Source organism: Muscardinus avellanarius (genome assembly GCF_963383645.1).
Source record: "Muscardinus avellanarius genome assembly, chromosome: 9".
Taxonomy (NCBI): Eukaryota; Metazoa; Chordata; class Mammalia; order Rodentia; family Gliridae; genus Muscardinus; species Muscardinus avellanarius.
Genome location: NC_137795.1, coordinates 43,676,096 through 43,697,653, shown reverse-complemented (window position 1 = coordinate 43,697,653; position 21,558 = coordinate 43,676,096).

The following is a 21,558-nucleotide window of genomic DNA, read 5'->3' as shown; positions in this document are numbered from 1 at the left end:
CAGTGTTTTGTTTTATTTACAGCTTTAAGATTAAAGCATTGTTTTAACTTAGAAAAACTATGTAAATGATTACCTTTATCTATGTTTTCTTTTAATAGGAAAATCATTGTACATGGTCTCCCTCAACAAAAATTCATGTCCCTTAGAGGATTGAAGAGCAGCTTCCCTTTCTTTTTTCTTGCTGACGAGTCTTCAGGAGGTGGTGGTGAATGGTTTTGGCACTGAGGGTTGAATCCAGGGGCATTCTGAACCATGAAGACCCTATACTAGCCCCAATAAGATATCCTTGGTTTTGTGTTGAATGGGTCTACTTCTATTTATAATCTCACAGCTTATCCAAGTAAAGAAATTGAATTCACTAATCTATAGTACTCAAGGCATCTCAAAAAATGTTATGGTTGAATTTTTAGTTAATAAGAAGACCAAGTCAGTGTTAAAACCAGTGACCATTTCTCTCCTGAATGTTCTAGGTGGTTCCAATTTCAAATAATCTATCCTATTGTTCCTATATGAACTTAGAAGACCCCGTATTTTCTCTTCTCGACTGGTAAAATACTGTAGAGTAACAGGCAGATAGTTTTGACTACAAAAAACTGAAACTCCAAATAAAGTAGGAGTATTAACGTCTAAAGTTTAGAGTTTTAACATCAGGAATAAGACATGGCTCACGAAACTGAAAATTTCAAAAGTAGGCTTCAGGGAAGGCTTGATCTGGCTTCATTGCTTTGAGAATTTCTTGATTCGACCGTCCTTTGTAATCTCCATTACCAGCTTAGAGTTTCCTCATGAGATTATTCACTGATTCCAGTAGAAATATAACTGAACCCATGATTTGCCAGGTAAAGGTGACCTTCCAAGTCTCCTTGAGGCTGGTATGAACACATAATCAGGCCAACAGGGTCTGAGCAGAAGTCATGTAAGTACTGAAGGGAGGAGAGCGCCTCCCTGCTGCCATCTTCCTCATTCCCACTGGATGGAATTTGGAGTCACCTGGAACCATACAGATGGTGACATCTTCGAAGCAAAAATCATCTGAATCTTACAGATTAAGGCAGAACTAAAGGAAAGGATTCTGGGTCTTGACCCTGTAAAACTGCTGTGACAGCCTTAAATGGCTTATGCCGTAACTGAAATATGGGAAAGAAATAATTATTTTATGTAAACTACTATTATTTGGGATCTCTGTAGAGCATCCAGCCAGGACCCCTGGAGTCCCTGAGACTCTTTTAGTGTGTCTCTAAGGTCAAGACTAGTTTGATAATAATACTTTGGTAGCCTGAATAATACCTGCCCTAAAGATGTCCAGGCCCTAATTCCTGGAATGAGCAGATATGTTATTTTACATGGCAAAAGGGTTTTGCAAAGCTGGGCGTGGTGATGCACACTTGTAAACCCAGCATTTGAGAGGCTGAGAATGGAGGATCATGGTTCGCGGACAGCCTCAGCTACTTAGGCCCTCCACAACTTAGTGAGATTGGTTCAAAATAAAGAATAAAAAAATAAAAAAAAATAGGGCAGGGGGTATAGCTTGGAGGACGAATGCCCTGAGTTCCATTTCTGGACCTGCAAAAAAAGGGTGGGTAGGCTTTGCGAGTATAATTAGGTTAAGGATTTGTTTGGGGTGGTACTGGGGTTCCTGGAAGCCCTTCTACCTCTGGGATACACTCCCAGACCTATTTTTATATTTTGAAACAGGGTGTCATAAGCCAGCGCGGCTGGCTTCGAACCTGCGCGATCCTCCTGTCTCCGCCTCCCAAGCACGGGGATTACAAGCATGCGCCACCACGCCCGGCAGGTTAAGGATTTTGATCCTTGGATTATCTGAGTGGGTTCAGTAAAATCCCAGGGTCCTTATAAGAGAGAAAGAGGGTAAAAGAAGTAGCTGTGATGATAGTACATCGGTGGCTTTGAAGATGGAAGAGGGAGCCGCAAGCCAAAGAAAGTGGTCAGTGCCAAGAAACTGAACAAGGCAATGAAGCACTCTCTACCTGACAGCCTCCAGAAGAAGTCATGCTGCTGACACCTTGATTTTAGCCCAGTGAGACTATTTTGGACTTCTGACCTCCAGAAGTGTAAGATAATAAACTTATATTGTTATAAGCCATCACATTGGTGCAACTTTGCTTTAAGAGAAAGGGGAAACTAGTACAGATATTTAGATGTTACTTGTCTTTTTCGCTGCCATTCTCTCCCAGGCATACTGGGAAGTTTTCCAAAGGATACGCTGTGTATTAAAACAACATGCCGAGTTCATCAGATATGAGAAGCTGGCTCCCACTAAATGAGGTATTAAAGAGATTTGCCAAAATATAAGAAAATTCCACTCTTCTCAGTTTTTGTTTTGCAAATTTAGGTTTTTTTTTTTTTATTCAAAACTAGCTGGGCATGGTGGCGCATGCTTGTAATCCTAGCATTTGGGAGGCTGAGACAGGAGGATCAAGATTCACGGACAGCCTCAGCTACTTAGTGAGGTCCTTTGCAACTCAGTGAGACCCTGTTTCAAAAAACAAAACAAAACAAAACAAAAAAAAAACAATAAAAGCCCCTGGGTTCCATCCCAATTACCACACACAAAAATTTAAAAACTATGTTGTTTATGTTAACCTGTAAGAAGTTTATTGAGGTTACTTTAAATGAAGTAACAGTTCAAAATTTCTGTTCAAATGTATAAGGCAGCAATATTGATAAGTATAAAACATATGCATGAAGTTTCTTTGTCAAATGTCTTCAATAATTTTCAAGGGTATAAAGTGATCTGCAGAAGGGGAGGAGGTCAGGGTATACAGAGGGAAATATATCAAGTGATATAGACATGTATGTTTGTATTACTTTGAATCTCACTATGATGTATAATTACATTGCACTAATAAAAGCATAAAAACATAAAAAAATAAAATGATCCTTAGGCCAGAAAACTTAAGAACTGCTAATTCAGCTTAAGCAATAGAGTAGTGAAATTGCCTTGGTAATGTTAGGTCACAGTTTTACTCATCACGGTGCACAAAGAGAGAGCGTTCAGGCCAGGTGTGGCGGCGCATACCTGTGATCCCGGTACTCGGGAGGCTGAGAAAGGAGGATCACAGGTTTGAAGTCAGCCTCGGCAACTTAGCAAGACCCTGTTTCAAAATAAAAAATAAAATAGGACTGTGGGTATAGCTCAAAGGTAGAATGACCCTGGGTCCAATCTCCAGCAACAGAGATAGAGATAGAGATAGAGAGAGGGCAGGGGAGGGAGGGAGAGGAAGAGGGAGAGGGAGAGGGAGAGAGAGAGAGGAGGGTAGGGGAGGGGAAGAGAGGAGAGGAGAGGAGGGCAGGGGAGGGGAGGGAGATTCAAAATATCAAGCAGAAAGACTAGCTTTCATTCTGAAAGAAACAGTTTAGGACCTGTGACCCCCTTCTATACCAATCACTGTGGCAAGGAGCTAGATTCCTCTAATAGATTACTAATCAGGACACATTGTGTCTGGACCCAGTGGGAAAGGCATATATGTATGTCAGCAAGTCAGCCAGCTGTGTCTGTTGCAGTTACCATAGAAAATAATAGCGAGGCCAGCAAACACACAGCACTGGTCAGGCTCTCTTTTAAGCATAGGCTTAAATCTCACAACCATTCAGTGAAAATATTATTGTTTTTTTATTATAGCATGCAATATGCCTTCTCCACCACTCCAACTCAGAAATGTGTTTGAGGAATGTTTAAATACTTAAAGTTCCTAAGATCTTGACAAACTTTATCGTTAGTCTATACTGGCATGATAACTCAGTGACTAGAGCAGAGACCCTGGGATCAGATGGACTCACTCCCAGATGGGTGTGATGCTCACACCTGTAATCCAGCACTGAGAGGCTGAGACAGGAGGATTGTAGGTTCTCAACTTAGCGGGAAACTTGGAAACTCAGAGAGACCCTGTTTCAAAATAAAAAATAAAAAGGTCTGAGAGTGTAGCTCAGAGATAGAATGCCCCTGGATTCAATATCCAGTATAAAATAAAAAGAAAAATAAGAAATAAAATTCTCTTTAAGAAAAGCCACGGACTGATTGAAAGTATTATGTGACAAAGGGCCTATCTCCAAAATACATGAAACATTCTTATAACTCAGCTGGGCCTGGTAGCACATGTCTGTAATCTGTGCTCAGAGTTTGACTGAAAACTCTCACTGAGGAAATGATTTTTTAAAACTTATATGATAATTTTTATAATTCCCTATTTGTTAGTGGGGGGAATTATATTTCAATTTAATTGCATAGTCTAATTCGAGCGATCTCTTTAGGTTTAAATATTCCATTTCTTTGGAGATGGTGCTCAGTCTGTTGGATTCCTCCCCTCTTCCATGCTAAGTGTTTTGAGGATGGGACGGGGTGGAAAAGGGAGTGAGATGTAGTGGGGGACGCTGAAGTCCCAGGAGTCACATCTTGAACTAGCGACTCATAAGGGGGACTGGCCTAGCCACCTGGGATTGGCCGGTGTCCCTAACCGAGTAGGGGCAACGGTCTTCTCACTGGGCTCGGTTAAGTTGCTTGTCTATTTTCTAACTCCTCAACCCTATCTTGGCCTCCACGGGGCTTGTGGACACGTTAGACATGAATGCTTCTGGGAAATTTCCAGAGGGACTCCATGCTCTTGTCCATGGTGAGCTCCCCCCATGCCAAATATCCCAGGCGGGACCAGGTGAGGCTGTCCTGACCAGCCCGCCACACCACTGCAGCATGGCTGCCTCTGAGTTGGCATAGGACAGTTCATGGGCTGGACCCTTCCCAGAGTGTACAACAGAAAGCAGAGCAGCCCCGTGAAGGTGGGTTTTCACCTCACCTTCTGCCCCTCTTCTCTCCAGGGCATTGGCACAGACGGGGCTGTGTATCTCACCCCAGTGACCATCGACCTCTGCTTCTGTCTCACTTAGGCCTCTCCTCTATGAAAGTCCCTGGGCAAGTCTCTTTGCCATGGTTCTTGATATTGTCACCGAGGAGAGAAGAGAGCTTAGAAAACCCTCTTCTCTATTGACAAACCTCAGGTTTCAAGCCTAATGCCTTGCTAAGGTAATGAAAATCTACAACTAGATGTCTGAAGTGGAATATTAGCTCTCTTTCTGTCTCTTGTACTCCCACTAGAACAATCTTCAACTCATGCCTTCGCCCTCTTCCTTGCTCATCCAAGTCCTCAATATGCCTTACGCACTTCAGGGAGAAGGTTGTGCATATCTGAGAAAAAAAGATGATCGTACAACATGGCGATACATGTGTGGAAAAAGAGACACATAGATGAATTTAATTAGATAGATTTAATGACATGGACAAACCTAGTTTGGAATCCTGGTTCTGCTACATATCCATCGTGTGCTCCTGGGCAGGTTAACTTCTCTAAGCTTTAGCTTTTCTGTAATGAGGGGAAAACAACATCTATCTTGATTATTATCATATACATTGTATCACATGCCTTACATCTATCTCATTTACATATTTGTACACACCATCTCATTTACCTACTCAACGTGGCACCGCAGGTGCACCGTGAACACACATGCTGATGATCCCAAACATATTGTTCTGGAAAAGCAGCCATTTAGTCTGTGCTCAGTATTAAAGGGAACTCAGCTGGTTCTGTGGAAAAAAGACTACTCAGGAACTTGCTGAACCAGGTCATTACATTAGCATTTTGTTTCTGAGTCAGTTTCTCCCAATTTTTATAGACTGTGAAGAATAAAGTTTCAGAATTTTTCAAGGTCATTTTTATCAGCTGGAGATGGTCATTCCCCTCTTTGTAGAGGTGAGAGAGAGGGAGAGAGGGAGAGGGAGAGGGAGAGGGAGAGGGAGAGGGAGAGAGAGAGAGAGAGAGAGAGAGAGAGAGAGAGAGAGAGAGAGAGAGAGAGAAAAGAAGAAGAAGAAGAAGAAGAAGAAGAAGAAGAAGAAGAAGAAGAAGAAGAAGAAGAAGAAGAGGAGAGGAGAGGAGAGAGAAGAGAGGGGGAAGGAAGGAAGGAAGGAAAAAAAAGAGAACAGAAGAAAAAAAGTATGCTGGTCCAAATAACACATTTATTATATCTGATACTAGCCTGGCTAACAAGTATGAAGGCTGCATTTACACATAATGTGAAACAGTATCACATTGCAGGGGTCTTTAATGACCAATTCAGAAGTTTGCATGATTTATTCAACAGATTTCTCAAGCTCCTGCAAAGTGGACCTGCTGTTATGATCTTACAGTTAACATAGACATGTTTTGTAGTTTAATAAAAGTGTTTTAGAGCCAGGTGTGATGATGCATGCTTATAATTCCAGTACTTGGGGGACAGGAGGATCACAGGTTTGAGGCCAACCTCAGCAACTTAGCAAGACTCTCAGTGACTTAGTAAGACTGTTTTAAAATAAAAACAAAAAGGGCTGGGGGCATAGAGTGCCTCTGAGTTCATCCCCTAGAACAAAAACAAAAGTGTTTTAGATGCAAACATGTATATTTATAAGGAGGTGATACTGACTATATCTATAGTAGGTTCACATACTTTTCTGTAAAGGGTATGATAGCAACTGTTTTAGGCTTTGTAAGAAGGAGTTTTTTGAATCAGAAAAATCTCTTTGTCACTTTGATTCAATGATCTGCTAAATAGGTCTAAATATCATAGTAATTTCTGGTGTATGTTTACATAAATATTAATATCTATATATCTACATATAATTATATATAATGAATTGCATTAATTAATTTTTATTGACTGGATGATTGTTATAGCTCAGAAGACACATATGAATGCAAACTTTATTTTGGTTCCTTGGGAAGGGTGGTTTTTATTCCTATTTTTAAAATCATTTAAAAATTTTCAAACAGTTTTCTGCTTATAGAAACATTACAAAGTAGTAGAGACAATCCATGTATACTCAGTTACCCATAGTACTCACATCTCAAATTAGTACTTTTACTTGAATTAGCAAATAATATCAATACATTATTATTAACCAGAGTTCATATTCTCTTCAGATTTTCTAGTTTTATCTAATGTCCTTTTTCTGTCCCAGGATCTCATCTACAATGCCATATTATGTTTAATTTTCATGTTTCCTTAGAGTTTTCTTGCTGTTAGAGTTTCTATTCTTTGTTCTCCAAAGGAAAAGAACCAACAGAAGAGAGTGTCCAACAGAAGTGTGTGTGTGTGTGTGTGTGTGTGTGTGTGTGTGTGTGTGTTTATTTTAAGGAAATGATTGGCATGATTGTGGGGCAGGATGGAAAGTTAGGGATAAGTTGATGCCTTGGGTTCTGAGTTTGATGCCTATATAGCAGGCTGGCAGGCTGACAACTCAGAAAGTGTGGTTAATGCTTCAGTATTGAGATAGAATTTCTTCTTAGAGAAACCTTAGATTTTGGCTTTAAGACTTTCAACTGACTTAATTAGGCTCCACCTTAATTTTTTTGTGTGTGTATGGTACAAGGGATTGAACACAGGCATTCTATCTTTGAGCTACATCCCCAACCACCACCACCATTATTATTATTATTATTATTATTAATTATTATTATTATTATTATTATTATCTTTGAAACAAGGGTCTTGCTAGGTTGCTGAGAGTCTCACTAAATTTCTGAGGCTGACTTCAAACCTGTAATTCTCCTGTCTCACCTTCCCAAGTACTGGGATTACAGGGATGTGCCATCACACACAGCTTCTACCCACATTTCTAAGGCAGTTTCTTTTCATTTGAGTCAACTGATTATAAATGTTAACCATATCCACAATATACTTTCACAGTGTTGAAATCAATAATGGGGTCCTATAGCCTAATCAAGTTGAAACATAAAACTGACTACTGCAATGACTTTAACAGTTTTGAGGAATCTTGGTCAGGTGTTTTTGTCTGATGTTTTTCTCAAGATTATACTAGGGCTATGTGCTTCTGGAGGTGGACTGTATTTTATTGGTCAATGTAATGAAAGGTAATGTGGTTGGGTTACTTGGGAATGAGTTCCTTAAAAATATTATCTTGTCCCAGGCTCTGGAATACCCAACGTATTGTTGCAATGACCTGTGATTTGTACTATACTGGAATGCTCAATTGGTTCCTGATTATTACTTTTGAAATGTTCTTTATTTTTTGGAAGGATACTGAAAATTGAATCCAGGGACATTTTATTACTGACCTCCATCCCCAAAATTCCTCCCTTTAGAAATTTGAGAAGGTTTTATTAAGTTGCCCAGACTGGCTTCGAACTTGCCAGCCTTCTGCCTCCACCTCCTGAGTTGCTAGGATTACAGGCATGTGCCACCATACCCAGCACTTTTTAAGCTTTTTTTTTTTTTAAAGCATTATCAAGATTTGCAAAAATAACACAGGAGTTCTTTCTTATATACCCCCTTACCCAGTTTCCTCTCAAGTTAACATTGTACAAAACCATAGTACAATTACCTAAACTAAAAAATTGGTGTCATTATGCTATTAACTAAATCATAGCCTTTATTCAAATTTCACCAGTTTTTACTGTTATTCTTTTTAGCCTTCCAGGGTCCAATCCAGATGTTTCACGCTTAGCTGTCGAGTCTCCTTAGTCTCAGTCTGTGGTGGTTCCTCAGTTTTCCTTCATCTTTTACAGTCTGATGACTTCTGAAGAGTCCTGGTTTGTTATTCTGTAGAACGGCCCTTGGTTCACTACTTGGAAGGCTGGGAGGTAGAGAAATGGAAAGTTTGAGGCCAACTTGGGCAACTTAATTAGACTTTGTCTCAAAAACTAAAATTAAGAGGGGAGTGGTGGAGCATGCTTGTAATCCCAGTACTTGGGAGGCTGAGACAGGACAACTTCAGCAAGTAGTGAGACTTTCATCAACCTAGTGAGACCCTGTTTAAAAAAAATAGGGCTGAGGGCGTAGCTCAGAGGTAGAATGGCCCTAGGTTCAATCACACACACACACACACACACACACACACACACACACACACACACACACACACCAAAAAACAAACAAACAAAAAACTAAAATTAAAACGGGCTAAAAAATGTAGAGTGTCTCCGGGTTAATTCCCCAGTCCAGGGACGGGAGAGATGTCCCTCATTTTAGTTTGTCTGATATTTTCTGATGCTTAAGTTTAGATTATATATTATTGGGAAGAATATCACAAAGATATCTCTTTTCAATGCATCCTATCTGGGATACCTAGTATAGATGTGTCTTGCTACTGGTGATATTAACCTTAGGACTTTATTAAGATGGTATCTGCCAGGATTCTCCTCTGTATAAAGACTATATCTTGGTAATTAGGATTTTCTTCAGTGGAGGAGATAATGTGAGACTATTCAAATATTTTATTTCTTCTGAAACTTTTACCCATTAATTTTAGCAACTATCTATGAATCTTGCCTACAGCAATGATTACTATGGTGTTCTAAGGGTGATTTCCATTTCTCTCATCCCTTCTATAATTATTAACTGGAATTCTTATGTAAAGAAGATATATTTCTCCATTTATTTATTTATCCAATTATTTATATTTATATGGATGAAACAAAAATACTCCAGTTTTCTCTCTTTTTTTTTTTTTTTTTTTTTTTTTTTGCGTGTCTGGGGATGGAACCAGGGGCATTTGACCTCTGAGCTACTTTGCCCTTTGCCCTATTTTTTATTCTTTATTTTGAGACAGGGTCTCACTAAGTTGCAAAGGGCCTCACGAAGTAGCTGAGGCTGTCCACAAACCGGGATCCTTGTCTCAGCCTCCCGAATGCTGAGATTACAAGTATGCACCACCACGCCCCACTAGTTTTCTCATTTTTAAATACAGTTTTTCTTTTAAATAGCTAAGGTAAAAATCAAAATCCCTGAAAAGTAAGAATAAATATATACTGATTTTTTTAAATTGGGAGATTAAACCAAAGGGCATTCTACCTCTGAGATATACCCCAACCCTTTTTTATATTTTATTTTTAAGACAGGATCTTGATAAATTGCTAATGTTCTTGCTAAATTGCTGAGGTTGGCCTTGAACCTGTGATCCTCCTGTTTCGGCATCCCAAGTACTGGGATTACAGGTTGATACATTAGCCTAACTGTGAAGTGATTTTTTGGGGGGAGGTACTGGGAATTGAACCCAGGGGCATTCTACCTCTGAACTAATATTTTATTTTATTCTTTTATTTTGAAACAGGATCTCACTAAGTTGCATATGGCCTCACTAAGTAGCTGAGGCTAGCCCCGAACCTGCGATGCTCCTGTCTCAGCCTCCCAAGTACTGGGATTACAAGCGTGTACCACCATGCCCAGTTAAGTTTTTATTTTGGAACAGGGCTCACTGAGTGAGGACCTTGCTAAGTTTCTGAGACTGACCTTAAACCTACAATCCTCTTGTTTTGGGCTTCCAAGTACTGGGATTACAGGCATGTGCCCCATATCCAGATTGTGAAGTGATTTTAACAGTTATGTTTCTAGAACATCCCTGCTCACATCTAGTCCAGACTTTGTACTGTGTACTTGGGCAAGGTGTTTGACTTCTCTGCACCACTTTTCCTCACCTGTGAGGTGAGCTTGTAATCTTGCAAGCCATATCTACATCAAAGAATATTTGAAAGGATAAAAGGAGATAATGTATGTAGAATAGCGTAGCACCTGAGTATATAGAAAGTGCTTAATTAATGCTAGTTTTCATTAGTAAGAATATATGGCTGAAGGCATGCTTAACTCCATTTATCATGAATAAACCAGAAATAATGTATTAAAGGGTTATTGGAAATTAGGTCTCAAATTGGTCACCATCTTGCTCATGCTTTGCTAATTTATATACTCGGTAAATACTAAACTGAGAATTTGTCTCAAGAATTATCCTTAAGATGTTGCTAAAGTAGATCTAACTTTGACAGTTGTGGAAACTAGAGTGAGAAACAAGCAAGCATCTAGCTTCAATGGACTATCCTCTTCTCCACCAGCCCCTGTCCCCTCTGGACCCCACAGTCCCATAAGCAATAAAACTTTGGAGTATTTGGTAACCAAATACTTGGCACCAAGTACACTATTCCTCTGATCACCCTGCCCCCTGATGATTTGGAATATTATGCTTTTATTCCTTTGTCTAGTCAACATAATACTTGTATGTGCCAGCCTCTATATTTAATTCTTTTACTCTCTTCTAAGCTCACTTACTTGTTACTTTATGATTCATTGTTTCTTAGTATAACTAGAAATACAGGGTCCTTAAAACAAAACATTTCACTAAGATTCTTTGGCGAACTGCACAACAGCATTTTTCTGGGCCCCAACCCTCATTTCAAATGCTCAGAGATGCTAGCCTATATTTCTGTACAAAATGAGAAAAGAAGAAGTTGGTAGGACTATCTACCATCACCTTACCCAAAAGTCTACTTAATTAACTTTTTAAAAAATTTAGATGAATGCTGAGAGTGGAGGCGCACGCTTGTAATCCCAGCACTTGGGAGGCTGGGAGCAGAGAATCACGGTTCATGGACAGCCTCAGGTACTTAGTGAGGCCCTCGCATCTCAGTGAGACCGTTTCAAAAAGAAAAGAATAAAAATTAAAAAAAATATATAGGGCTGAGGGTGTAGCTCAGCAGTAGAATGCCTCTGGGTTCCCTCCCCAGTACAGAAACAAAAACAAAAACAAAAACAACAACAACAACAACAACAACAACAACAACAACAACAACAAAATTAGATGAAATTCAGGTAATATAAAATCAATCATTTAAAGTATAATTTGATGGCATTTAGTACATTTATAAAATTAAATAGCCATCACATCTATTTGATTCTCAAACATTTGCATCACGCTGAAGGAGACTCTGTATGTGTTAAAAGCAGTGACTCTCCATTTTCCCTTCCCTTAGTCCCTGGCAATTGTGATTGTGATTTGTTTCTATAGATTTACCTGTTCTGGATATTTCATTTAGTTGAAATTATACAATATGTGACAGTAGATGTCTGGCTTTTTTCACTTGGTATAATGTTTTCTTTTTTTCTTTTTTTCTTTCTTTCTTTTTTTTTTTTCTTTTGCAGGTTTGGGAATGAAACCCAGAGGCATTTGACCTCCGCGCTACACCCCCTGACCTTTTTATTTTTATTATTCTTTATTTTGAAACAGGGTCTCACTGAGTTGTGGACGGCCTCACTTAGTTGCTGAGGCTGTCCACGAACAGCGATCCTCCGGTCTCAACCTCCCAAATGCTGGGATTACAAGCGTGCACCACCATGCCCGGCCTTGATATAACATTTTTGAGGTTCATCCATGTTGTAGCTGGTATTGATGCTTATGTCTGAACAATATTTCATTGTATATACCATAATTTACCATATGCCATAATTTGCACATCCACTTATCCGTTGATGGGCATTTGAGTTGCTTCTACCTTTTGACTACTGTGGGGAGTGCCACTATGAACACGTGTGTGCCAGCATTGGTTGGAATACCTATCCCCAGTTCTCCTGGGGTGTATGCTTATGTCTGGAAATACTGCATTATACAGAAATTCTATTTTTAACTTTTTGGAGCTGCTAAACTGTTTTATAGAGTGAATGGACCATTTTATATGCCCACCAGCAATGTACAAGTGTTCTAGTTTCTCCACATCTTTGTCAATACTTATTATTTTCCTTTTAAAAAAGTTTACTGTGACCCTTCTAGTGTGTGTAGAGTGGTATCTCATTGTGACTCGGATCTTTACGACGTTGAGCAACTTTTCTTTTCACTTGCTTGTTTTCCCTTTGGATATTTTCTTTGGAGAAATATCCATTCAAGTCCCTTGTCACTTTTTAATTACTTGTCTTTTTATTTTTGATTATAAGAAATATTTACATATCCTGTATGTTAGGTCCTTACCAGATAATGTGTTTTCTCTAAGTCTGTAGGTTGCCTTTTACCTCTTTTTTTTTTTTTTTTTTTTTGGTGGTATTGGGGGTGGAACCCAGAGGCTTTCTACCTCCAGGATATATTCCCAGACATATTTTATATTTTATTTGGAAACAGGGTCTCACTAAGTTGCTGAGAGCCTCACTAAGTAGCTGAGGCCGGCTTCAAACCTGCGCGATCCTCCTGTCTCAGCCTCCCAAGCGCGGGGATTACAAGCGTGCGCCACCATGCCCGGCTCCTTTTACCTCTTTAAATAGTGCCCTTTTGTGCACAAAAGTTTTAAATTTTGATGAAGTCCAACTTACCTGTTTTTCCTTTTGTTGCGTATGCTTTGATTCCATGTCTAGGAGTTCACTGCCAAATCCAAGGTAATGAGGTTTTACCCCTATGCTTTCTTCTAAGAGTTTTATATTTTTAACTCTTTCCAATCTTTGATCTTGTTACAAGTAAATGTTTGTATATAGTATAAAGTGGGGGTTCAATTTCATTCTCTTGTCCGTGTAATCTAATTGTCACAGTGCTACTTACTGAAAAAAAACTACTCTCTCCCCTTTGGAAGATCTTGACACACCCGTTGAAAGTTAAGTAACTGTAGATACACATTCCATTGACTTTTGCACTTTCTCTACTCAAACAAGACCAGATGAACATGTGAACTTAACCTTTAAAAAAAATTCTGAATCCACTCTATTCCTGAAATATATCTCACATTTCCGCACTGCTCTCCCATCCGCCGTTGCCACATCAGTTCAAGCCTCTACTAGCTCTCATTAAACCTTTTGCAGTGACCTCCCAACAGGGCCTCCTCTTCTTTCCTCGATCTTTCTTGTCAGTTCTCAAATAAGCAGCCAAAGACATTTTCTATAATTAAAAATATAGTCATGTCATCCACTGGCCTTAAATTCCTATTGTTTCAAACATAAGTTAAAAATCTTTAACATGATCCTGAAGCCTACATGCTCGGCCTCTTCCCTTCATCATTACACCCAGCCTCTCCAGTCTTCTGTTTCTTAAACTCGCCATGCTCGCTGGGTGTGGTGGCACACGCTTGTAATCCCAGCATTTGGGAGGCTGAGACTGGAGGATCCCAGTTCGCGGACAGCCTCAGCTACTTAGTAAGGCCCTTCACAAAATCCACTCTCTGTACTTCCCCAAACCTGTACCTATATACCTATATTTTGTCCTTTCCTTGGAATAATCGCTTCTCCCTCTTCACATAGCTGATGTTCATCGTTCTGCTCTTGGCTTGTTATATTACTGCCACAAAGAGGCCTTCGCTAACCTCCAGCCCTTTCTTCTCTCTCACCAATCCTTGCACTTTCTTTTCCAATCCTTATTATGCAATGCCACCATACACTTATTTGTGTGTGCCTTTTTTATATGCCAAGACTATTTGTGTTCCTATTGTACTTCCTGTACCTAGAGCAGTATCTGGTACATAAAAATAATCAATGAGTGCCTGTCAGATGAGTAATAGTAGTGAATAATGCCCGTTGAATGTTTATTTTCTTATCAATACCTGTGAGACAAGGGAGTTTAACTCATTTAATCGCCAATCATTCATTAAACATTTGTTGAATGCCAATTAATGATAAATGCTGGGAATAAAAAATGAGTAAAATACATCAGGCGTGGTGGCACATGCCTGTAATCCCTGTACTTGGAAGCTGAGAAGATGATCACAGGTTGGAGGTCAGCCTCAGCAATTGAGCAATATCCTGTTTCAAAAGTAAAAATAAATAGGGCTGAAGGTGTAGTCCAGAGGTTATAATGCTCCTGGTTCAATCCCCAGTACCACCAAAAAAGAAAACAATCGAGCAAATATGATCCTTGCCCTTGAGAGGTCCCAACTGGTACAAAGAAGTGGACTGAAGGGTGGTCCCCATAATACCAGGTCCCATTCCTGTCTGAAAACTGTAAATGCTACCCTTATTTGGACAAAAGAATCTTTGCAGATGTTAATCAAGGATCTTGAGGTGGGGAGATTAGACTGGATTAAATGCCATGGCATGCAAGCCTTTCATAGTCTGGTCATAATGAAATTCTCTATCTCCTTCTCCATCTATTCTATCCACCTGTCCTGTTTCCCTGAACATGCTGTGACCTATATGACCACCCCTCCGCATAGGATGCTACTCCTGCAGGAATGGTCTCCCATACATCAACCAATGCTGCCTGGAAGATTGGTGTATGTGTGTGTGTGTGTGTGTGTGTGTGTGTGTGTGTGTGTGTGTGTTACTAGAGATGGAACCCAGGGTTATTCTATGTCTGAGCTACACCTCAGCCCTTTTACTTTTTTTAATTTGAAACAAGGTCTTGCTCAGTTGCTGAGGCTGGCCTCAAACCTGTGGTCTTCCTGTCTCAGCCTCCCAAGGACTGGGATTACAAGCATGTGCCACCATGCCCAGCTGGTTGTTTATCTTTAAACAACCAGTTTGTTGTTCCCTCCTCTGAGACCCCTTCGCAGACACCTCCAAGGCAGCCCTTTACTCTGCAGCTATCTAGCACGTTGATTCTTCTCTCCATGTCTGATGTTGCTTCCCAAATATTTAGTTATCATCATCACTGTCCACATTGGTTTTCTGTGGCCGCCACAACAATTTACCACAGAGTAGCTGGCTTAAAACAGGAGATACAGCCGGCGTGGTGGCGCACGCTTGTAATCCCCACGCTTGGGAGGCGGAGACAGGAGGATCGCGCAGGTTCGAAGCCAGCCGCACTGGCTTAGGAGACCCTGTTTCCAAAAATAAAATAGGTCTGGGAGTGTAGCCCGGAGGTAGAAGGGCTTCCAGGAACCCCAGTACCAAAAAAACAAACAAACAAACAAAAAAACAAAACAAAAAAACCCCACAAAACAAGAGATACCTTTTCTCTACAGTTCTGGAGGCCAGAAGTCTGAGATCAATACCACTGGGTTAAAATCAAGGTGCCATCAGGGGCATATTCCCTCAGAAACTGTAGAGAGCCAGTTCCCTGCCTCTCCCAGCTTCTGGCGGCTGCTGGCGTTTCTTGGCTTGTGGCTATGCCACTCCAGTCTCTGCCTCCATCGTCACAAGGCATGTGTGTGCACCTGCATGGCACTTAATCTTTTTTCTGTAAGGAAATAGAAAACTCAGAGAAATGAAGAGATGAGTGAGTTTTAGAAAGTGAGTTTCTGCAGCATCATGAATAGCGAATTAAAGTGAGGCCAGACCAGCTGAGTTTTGCTAGCATCTGCATCTGAAGATGAGTAATGAGCCCTTAAGTAGCTTAAAGACTACAAGAGAAAGCTACCGGAAAACTACTATACTAAGCTACATCAAGTAGCTTAGAAACTATAAAGGACACCACACTGGGAAGCAAATACACACTTTATCCAAAAACCTTGTTTGAGCCGAAGCAATCATCCTGCCAGAGATGGCAATCCGAGGCAGTAGCAGTAAGAGTAGAGGGAAGGATTTAACTGAAAGATATCTCCTTGGTGCACAATGAAGGAACATGAAGTTCTACAGAGTATGGGGTATAGGAGAGGGAGGACTCGAGAACTTAAACTTGATCGTCCTTGAGGGAGAACTCAAGGACGATCAAAAACTTAAACTTGTAAGGCTGAGAAATACTGTGACTAGAATTGAGGGTGTAGCTTAAGGAATTTAATTTTAGTTGAATTTAAGATACCTAAGAGAGCTGGCATGGTCATGCATGCCTATAATCCTAGTACTTGGGAGGCTGAGACTGGAGGATCGCAGGTTCAAGACCAGCCTCATCGACTTAATGAGATTCTCAACAACCTAGCGAGACTCTGTTTCAAACAAAAATTAAAAAGGGCTGGAGGTACAGCTCAGAGGTAGAATGCTTCTGGATTCAATCCCAGTACCCCCCACCCACACAAAAAAGATGTCTGAGCCAAGTAGAGACTTCAGAAAGATGGTTAGAAGCCAGGGGTAGTGGTATGCACCTGTAGTACTGGTATTTGGGAGAATGAGACAGGGAGATTCCAGGCTCAAGGCCAGCCTCAGCAACTTAAAGAGACCCTGTTTCAAAATGAAAAGGGTGGGAACTGTGGGTGCAACTAGGTAGAATGTCCCTGGGTTCAATTCTCAGTACAAAAGAAAGAGGAAGGAAGGGAGGAAGGAAAGAAAAAAAGAAGGAAGAGAGGAAGGAAGGAAGGAAAGAAGGAAGGAAGGAAGGAAAAGATGTTTAGAAATATCTGTTGAGAGTGTGTTCTAGAGATGTTCTGGGAGTCATCAGCAAGAGTCACTAAAGAGAATAAGAAGCAGATAAATAAATGAAAAGAACCAAGTTTAGAGTCCAGGACATCCCTAGAACTTAAATAGAATGTGTACAGATGGTGTAAGGTACCAAAAGGATTACAGACATGAAAGAGTTTTCTGGAGTCTTTTTGATGTTGATGGCGGTTGTAGATTCCTTTATTTGAACTTTTGATTCTCTTAGAAACCTGTTTTGTAGGTCTCCCTCCACATTTTCCACTGATGCAAAGCCTAAGTCTCTCTGAACCTCTGCTATGTCCCACAGCAGACTCTACCCCCACTTTTGCCAGGTTGAACTGCAGAGTCCATCAAGAGATGAATGGATTACAAAATTATGGGATAGGTACACAATGGAATTTTATTCAGCCATAAAGAAGAACAAAATTACATCATTTATCGGGAAATGGATGAAACTGGAGAACATTAGACTAAATGAGATTAGTTAGCCACAAAAAATATGACAGCAGATGCTTTCCCTAATATGCAGAAGCTAGGGAGAAAATGGGTTATAGGAGGAACTCTAGATGAAGAAAGAGAAACTACAGATTAAAAATAAGGCAACCTAACTGAGGGGGATGAGAGGAGGGAAGAGGGAAATTTCCTAATGTACATGATGATGTGCACTGACAAACATTTCAAAGTCAATCACTAAGCCAAACATGAAAAGAAGGGAGGGGGAGAGAATGGAGTGGGAATTGGGTAAGGGCTTGTTGGGTGATGTGTGAATGTATGTCTCTACCATCTTGTACTCCATTAAGATGTATGACTATAATGCACCAATAAAATTTTTTTTAAAAGAAACCTGTGTTGTCTCCAAGCCAGCAAGCAGAATACTTTGTTGGTGACCTTTACTTCTGGGATTGTTGGTTTCCTGTGATCTAGCCTAATATTGAGACTGTAGTTTGCTTAATCTGAACAACCACGTCAGTAACCAAATCATTGATCAAATTACTAAACAATCCAGGGAGCACTTAATGATCTTGTCAACTGGCCAGTTATAATGAAAACCAAAAATATCTCTGTGTCCAACACTTGGACCAAGCCATCACCATTTATTAGATAAGTGTTTTCAGTTATCAGCAGACTTCCTGTCAGATTGGTGTTACCATGAAGCTATATAAATGAATGAACACCAAAAATCATTAACCTCTTGAACTCTTGTGTTCTGGGAGTTACTGGCTGACTTGAGATATGAGCAAAGAAGAGGGAAAAAAGGACAGAAAACAAGACAGGAAATGAAAGCAGGAGGAAAGAAGAGAAATGGGAAGAGGAAAGGATGAAGGGGAAATTAAGGAGTAAGGAGAAAGAACGGATAATCAGATAAGAAAGAGTTTATCTGAATTTGTTCTTCAGGGCAGGATGAATAGTTCTAACAATCACAAGAGGAAGGCAGCAATGAGGTGGGGTGGGATCCAAGACTGTAGATGTCAGACATATCCTGGTTCAGAGCCCTCGCCTTGCCCATCTTATTTCTGTGACCTTGGACCAGATACTCTTTTTTTTTTTTTTTTGCGGTCTTAGGGATGGAACACAGGTGGCATTCTACCTCCAAGCTACACCCCCAGCCTTATTTTTTATTATTTATTTTGAAAGAGGTATCACTGAGTTTCAAAGGGCCTCACTAAGTAGCTGAGGCTGTCCGTGAACCACAATCCTCCTGTCTTAGCTTCCCAAAGTGTTCACCACCACACCCAGCTAACCCAGATACTCTTTATGAACTACTTTTCCCTCATCTTGAGATAGCATTTGCAGATGTGGAAATTCATGTTCCTGGAGCTGTCTTGACTCTCTGAGCCTAGCTGATCTCACCCAGAATATTTTTTTCCATTTCCATCCACTTTCCTGCAAATAACATAATTTTGTTCTTCTTTGTGGCTGAGTAAACAAGGGTTTTCCCAGGCTCTAACCTTGAACTTTTTCATTTTTTTATATGCCTCTTCATTCTCTTTAGTGTCTCAAGTTTTACCTCTTATTGATGACTCCCAGAACATCTCTAGAGCACATTCTTAACAGATATTTATAATTTTTTTTTTGCGGGTCTGGGAATGGAACCCAGAGGCATTTGACCTACAAGCTATACCCCCTGCCCAATTTTTTATTCTTCAATTTGAAACAGGGTCTCACTGAGTTGTGGAGGGCCTCACTAAGTAGCTGAGGCTGTCTGCAAACCGCCATCCTCCAGTCTCAGCCTCCCGAATGCTGGGATTACAAGCGTGTACCACGACGCCCGGCTAGATATTTATAAATTCTATCGTGTTTATATACCACATGTTTGTTATCCATTGATCTGTTGAGGAACACCAAAGTTGGTCTCATAACTTGGCTATTGTGAATTCACTGTTATAAACATGGATATGCATGTATTGTTGCACTACGCTTCCACAAAACACCTGCATGGCCTTGGGCAAGTTCCTTTACCTCTTACCTGCTTTCTACATATTTTATGATTATTTTTGGTGGTACTGAGGTTCCTGGAAACCCTTCTACCTCCAGGCTACACTCCCAGACATATTTTTATATTTTTATTTGGAAACAGGGTCTCTCTCTCTCTCTCTCTTTTTGGGGGTGGTGGTATTGGGGTTCCTGGAAACCCTTCTACCTCCGGGCTACACTCCCAGACCTATTTTATTTTTGGAAACAGGGTCTCTTAAGCCAGCGCGGCTGGCTTCGAACCTGCACGACCCTCCTGTCTCCGCCTCTCAAGCGTGGGAATTACAAGCGCGGGCCACCATGCCTAGCTCTTTATATTTTAAAGTGAGAAAAATAATAGAATGTCCTTTATGGAGATGTGCTCTGAAATGAGTTAATACTTCCAAAGCTCTTAGAACACTGTGCTTACTGATGTTAGCTATTGGCTCTAAAACTGTAACAATCCACTTGAAAAAATATATATATATTTTTGGTGGTACTGGGGTTCCTGGAAGCCCTTCTACCTCCGGGCTACACTCCCAGACCTATTTTTACATTTTTATTTGGAAAGAGGGTCTCCTAAGCCAGCGCGAGCGGCTGGCTTCCAACCTGCGCGATCCTCCTGTCTGCCTCCCAAGCGCGGGGATTACAAGCGTGCGCCACCACACCCAGCTTGAAAAATATTTGTGAATGTTCCCAGCACAATGCCTGGCATAGGGAAGGTGAATCTAGACTGTGAATCCCTAGGTGGATGCTCTAGGTGGAGATAATGATAGAAGAATGGTTCTTTAACTCCTTTTTCTTTTCAGGGCACCTCCAAGCCCCCTGGGACCAGGCTATTCTGCTCCTCCATCAACCTGTTGGTCTTAGCCCTGGGCCAAACAGTTGGGAAGGGAGCTTTAATAAAGGGTGTGTGTGTGTGTGTGTGTGTGTGTGTGTGTGTGTGTGTGTGTGTGTGTTTTATAAGCTCAAAGCAATTTTGAATAGTTACAAATGGCCTAATAAGTTCTTAGTTAAGTTTGCAACGGCTTCAAAAACTCCCCACTCTTTAGATGGTACACTTGGCTTATGCATGACATGTTGATTAAAGTAGTGGTCCAAAATAGAGGTCTAAGCTGGGCGTGGTGGCGCATGCTTGTAATTCCCGCGCTTGGGAGGCGGAGATAGGAGGATCGCGCTGTTCGGAGCCAGCCTCGCTGGCTTAAGAGACCCTGTTTCCAAACAAAAAAATATAAAATATGTCTAGGAGTGTAGCCTGGAGTTAGAAGGGCTTCCAGGAACCCCAGTACCACCAAACAAAACAAAACAAAACAAAACAAAACAAACAAAAAACAAAACAAAAACAAAAACAAAAAAACCCCAAACAAACAAAAAACAAAAACTTCCAAAAAAACAAAAATCAAAAAACAAAATTAGAGGTCTAAGAAGACAGAAATGAAAAACAATGCCAGTAGAGCTCAGTAACTGGGAAACCATGGCAACACTCATTCTTTTGTGTACGATTTGAGTGCAGGACATTGAGTAAGGCAAAGCAGTAGTGGCAACACTCAAAAGACTAGGAATAGGACCATCAAATGATCCAGCTATGCCACTCCTCAGTAGTCATCCAAAAGAATTACAGTTAGCATAGTGCAGCAATACATGCATACCCATGTTTATAGCAGCACTATTCACAATAGCCAAGCTATGGAAACAATTTTGGTGTTCTTCAACAAGTCAATGGATAACAAAAATGTGGTGCATATACAAATAGAAGTTTAGTTAACCATAAAAACAAAAAAAAATGTCATTTATAGAAAAATGTATGAAACTGGAGAATATTATGCTATGTGAGAGCAGCCGGTCTCAAAAGTCAAGGACTGAATGCTTGCTCTCATGTGTATAAACTAGAGAAAAAGAGGAAACAAAAGGGGCTTTAGGAAACAAAAGGCAGGAGCCTAAGATGGCACCACCCTGCACCCAGCTTGTGGTGCCTAAGCTGGGTACCTGCCATGTGGGAGCAGTTAGAGGGAATCAGGCTCAGGAAAGAAACTGAAACCTAATCCAAGATTCTTCACCTGTTGGGCCAGTCAAGCC